This window comes from Trachymyrmex septentrionalis, unplaced genomic scaffold (assembly GCF_001594115.1).
Source record: "Trachymyrmex septentrionalis isolate Tsep2-gDNA-1 unplaced genomic scaffold, Tsep1.0 scaffold14, whole genome shotgun sequence".
Lineage (NCBI taxonomy): Eukaryota > Metazoa > Arthropoda > Insecta > Hymenoptera > Formicidae > Trachymyrmex > Trachymyrmex septentrionalis.
The window spans coordinates 2,291,400-2,296,345 of NW_017304543.1; the positions used below are offsets into that span (position 1 = coordinate 2,291,400).

At 32.0% G+C, this 4,946-nt stretch overlaps 2 protein-coding genes across 10 annotated transcripts in view; one reads left to right on the forward strand and one right to left on the reverse strand.

The window, feature by feature from the left end:
- The window catches only part of LOC108745592 (probable beta-hexosaminidase fdl), a 41,937-nt gene that overhangs the window by 17,721 nt on the left and 19,270 nt on the right, over nt 1–4,946 (reverse strand). For all 5 annotated transcript variants that reach the window (XM_018481829.1, XM_018481834.1, XM_018481833.1 and 2 more), the window contains exon 2: nt 1,537–1,593. The gene's annotated coding sequence lies outside the window, so the exon portion shown is untranslated. The remainder of the gene's footprint in view (nt 1–1,536; nt 1,594–4,946) is intronic.
- LOC108745593 overlaps nt 1–4,946 on the forward strand; it is a 17,394-nt gene that overhangs the window by 6,971 nt on the left and 5,477 nt on the right. For all 5 annotated transcript variants that reach the window (XM_018481835.1, XM_018481837.1, XM_018481839.1 and 2 more), the window contains exon 2: nt 3,739–3,891. The gene's annotated coding sequence lies outside the window, so the exon portion shown is untranslated. The remainder of the gene's footprint in view (nt 1–3,738; nt 3,892–4,946) is intronic.

Here is a 4,946-nt window from a genome sequence, read left to right on the forward strand (position 1 = left end):
AAATAATTATGTAGAACGCTCAAACTGGTTGCTAAATGTCAAAATGCTTCTTGCAACATTACTCATCATGCTTGAAATTCTTACATAATTATTTGGACGATCTAACAAAATTATTCTCAGATCTGCGTCTACCTAAATTTTTAGATATTTCGTAAAATCGTTCTTTCCGTGCATGCAACGATCTTTCAGCAATAATTACTATCTTTCCTTAGATTTATATTTACTATAATATAAAATTACTTGTACAAGACGTTTTTCAAGAGAAGGATAATATTCAACCAAGAATGAAAAGAGAATTAAAAGCTTAAAAGTTCTATCGTCACGACTGATGACAGAATCGGTATGCAGATCAGCGAAACATTAATATTTCAAAAAATTTCGACAACCTTGAGTAATTATAATTCCTTTGAGAAATTTAATCGGCAGATGCATGCATGTCACAACGACAAAACATGGCATAACTGTACCGTGAGAATATCACGGTCTTACATTGCCCAGTTCAGCATAGCTAATGTGAGTCAAGGTCGTCGATTAGCGAACAAGCTCGATTGAAACGTACTTCATATGTATAACATTGACACTTCATGAATTAGGAAGCGAAGAAAATTGAAGAACTTCTTATATTGGAGATATAAATAACTTCTATAGTTATTACCATTCAATTTAAGCTCAACATCAGCTTAATCTCTGTACAGATAAAAACATTTATGGTGCCAATTCAACAATAATGATTGTGTTGTAAGCAATTGAACATCAAACGGTTTTATTAAATAATTAAGTATCAATTACAATTAAGTATCAAAGGTTTTCTTTTCAAAAGGAGTCTTTGAAATAAACTCTTATTGTGTATGTGTGTAATATTTCAATTAAAAATCTGTTAAAAAAAACGATCATTCGGAAGTATCGTGTGATAACGTAACGTTATTTTGAGGTGCTACACAGATGGTTATACCTAAATAAAATTAACATCGGGTGGTATACAACGTGACATCGTGACCTCCTGAGATAATCATGAGCAGGTGGTTGATTAGATTAAATGTGTAGCTGAATAGCTGGAACCCTAGATGCAAATGAGGCAGACGATAAGTCGTCATAACACTCGATTAGATCGATACGTAGGACAATGTGAGACTGGTATTAAACGTAATTGAATACTCTTTTAATAAGACATCAATTAGTTTCGCTTCGGGTAAAAATAGCATGGTCAAATGGAAATTTTTTAGCCGATTAAGTGAATATCGAAAATTAATGTGACAATAAGTAACGGTCATCATGATTTTATAAAACAGAGATTTTATAATAAATGATTAAAAATTATAACTTTAATATATTATCATTAAATAGCTTTTTAAAAAATATAACAGATTGCTAAGAAAATTATCAAAATAATTTAAAAATATGCAATACATTTTACATTCATTAAATTTTTGTATTACGAATTAATGTATACATACAGAAATAAAATCTCACGGAGCAATTAAATAATACACGTCCTGCTCAAGAGATTATTCATATGACTTTATGTTATACACTTACCTGCAATTCAGGCAGTCCCGCAAACTTCCTCATCTAACATCCTTCATTTGCGCGAATCTGCAACAAGCGACATACGTTCCTATTGTAGTCTCGGAAGACAAAGTTTTCGAACAGCAATCCAATTTCTTGAATATACATATTCATGCTGTTTCATATACATTTTCAGTGTCAATTTAGACGTGATCAAAAATTGCTTAAATTTAACGCCAGTTATAAATGATTTTGCAAGTTTTATCGCTCATTCGTACCCTACTAAAGGATAAGTTTAATAACCGTTATCGATTAATCTCTCGTATGAAGGGACGCACGATGTCATCGTGAAACAGTCTAGGCTATATTTATTATGGACTAAAACGAACTACGTCGAAGCGAATTTATATTTTCTCTCTAATAAACTGATTTCAATTACGCAATTAATAACATAATGACTTAATAACCTTAATAACTTAACTTAATAACTTAATAACCTCATTAAACAAAAAAATTTTTAATTAATATTAGATAAAGATGATAAATTTTAAATGTTCGTTGTAATTTTTTTAATTTGTTTTTTAATGCATTAGAATTCTAAATTCTTTTCATTCCAAGTATTAATCTACTACATTATAATATGCATATCTAATATATTAGAATTCATTTAATATAAAGTTATTGAATAATTATTATATCAATTGCGTAATCGAAATTAACAAGAACGTATAAAGTTCAATTCGTTTCTTACGTTTTATTTAGCGTTATTATATACCTATATATGTATATTTACTTTGTAGCACGAAATATTTCAAATATTTATTACATTAATTAATCTCTGGCAAACTACTTTAATAAAAGATTAAATAAGCGACTTATGATTTTTATGTAACATCCTTAATAAAAGTTAATCCAGTGCATAAAATCACAATTGAACTTTATTAAGAGATACTGGCGAGACGGTAAACCTTTTCATGCAAGTTTACTTCATGCATCACGTTCAGTGGCAACTTCATTAACGCTAAGCAAAAATGCGGATACCGGAACAAAAAAATGAAAAAAAAAAAGGGAAGAATGTAACACAGGACGGGGAAACGGTTACAAGTTTTCCAACCACCCTCATGCAGTTTTGCATTCCTCAAGCACATAAGAAAAAAAAACGCGGAAAGTTCGCTCGTTGTGTCCGAAGGGAAAAAAACAGGATCAACGCGTTTATCGACTTTTATAGCGGTTTCACGCTTTACAGCGGCAAGGAATCGGCAATTTTAAAGTTCACGTTACAATGTTGGCAAATCGATATTCAGCCGCAAGCTTCGAAGCGAACAACTCGAGAACTTGTTACCAATATTATATCCATAATACTAAAAAAATTAAAATACTAATATTTAAAATAATATTAAAAATACTAATATTTAAAATAATATTAAAAAATGTTAATATTTAAATTGTAACATACAAAACAATTATAGAATAATAATTCTAAAACGCGTACTCGAAGAATTTCTTTCTATGAGGATTTTAAAATTTAAAACTTTCTTCTCGTCGACCATCGCGTGCGCATGCTCACACAAAATATCGACTCTTAACCGCGGTCTAATAAATTAACACAGAGTAGATTATCCTTGAAATTAACTATCGTACTGGGCGGTTCAAAATTAGTATCGATCGCTGCCTCGAGAGTGGAATGGGGTTACCAGGAATATTCTCCTTGGAATATTCCGGCAATATTTACTTTTTCAGTCATCGCTGTGAAATAAGCAAATATAAACAGTACCGACAGGAAGTCGCATCGGTATTATTTATGTTATTTCACCAATTTCGAAATATATTTCCCTCAGACAGGAACAATTTCGCATGTGCCAGCGTTCCCTCAAATTTACGCTAGTTTATTCAACGAGTTGAAAATCCTATAAGTAAACACTTAATGTTCCCGCTGAGAAAATGATAGATCGTGTTAAAGTTGATAACTCAATTAGCAACTAAAAGTACGAAGCGACTCGTATTAGGCTTTACATCCTCAGCGGAATCAGATGAATTGTAATAAATTATTTTCTCAATCTATAAATGTCACAAAGTAAACAAAGATAAATCATTTCGATATTTGATTTAAAATAATATACGCAGTATCCTAGATATATATCAAAAGATATATTGTAGATTCCTGCGGGAAATGCAACGATAATCGTGGAATAAAAAAAAAAAAATTCACAATTAGATATCGTTTGTTTGCAGATCGCGCGATCAGGCAGCAGCACGAAACAAGTTCTGACAGCTATCGGTCGACCTTCTGGAGTAACAATGACACGCGCGTCTCACGCGCGAGCAAACCCGCCGACGGGTATCCGTGAAGCCGAGCAGTCGGTCGGACGGGAGCCCCGGCTCTACGTGAGTATTGTACAATGAGAAATTCAATTTGGAGCGTTGGAATTCCGCGCGAACCGCGTCGCGACGTGAGCGCGACTCGACTTCGTAAAAAGGCGTCTCGCACGAAATCACACTGCCGACGGCGACGCTGCGCGATCTGCGGGATTTTATCAGCGGTAACGGAAGCGCAAAAGTGTCTCCGTTTAACGGTTGAAACGCACCGCTAGACAGACAACAATACGAGTCAACAATACAGTTGCGGTCTATCGGCGTCGCCTCGAGTCGAATTTAAATTTACCGCTTTTTTTTCTGTTAATTAAATATCAGTACCTGCTCCTGTCAACGTTCAATTGTAATACTGTCATAAAAAGAAAAATGCAACGTTAAGCCTTTGTCTCTCCATATTGTTAAATATTAAAGGAACAATAATAACCCGATCCCTAAATAAAGGAATTAAATAACGTTTTATTACAATACTTTTAATTTTCATATGTATCAAAATCAATTCATTTTCTGTAGAATTTAGTAAATGCAAACGTTTGTACTTAGTAAATAATAAACAAAAATTAAGTTAAATTTAATGAATTTTCTTGAGTTAAATTGTTTAACTCCATTGTTTTAGTTAAATTAACAATATATATTAAATAGGAACAGTGGCGATTGGAAAGCTATAAAATATTGAATTATAAAAATAATTAAAAATAACTAATAATTTGACATTATCAATTTTAACAGCGTACATATTCACTTAAGATGGACAAACGATAATGTACAAGACACGCTCGTAAAAAATGGTCTAATCTTCAAGATTGTAAGAAGAGTTATGTGCTGTCATAAAGTACACTTTCTTATTGCGAAACCTCTCTACGAACATATCTCCGTGCAACAGCGCAACACCAATAAACCACACTTTTTTCGGAGTGCAAAGAGGATTAATCTAAATTTTATGTCCCCAAGTACAAAATTGATTTTCTCTCTTTTTAAGAGAGTGAATTAGAAGACTAATTTCATTTTTATCTATATATACTTTTCTTATTTATATATATATATATATATATATATATATTGCATATATA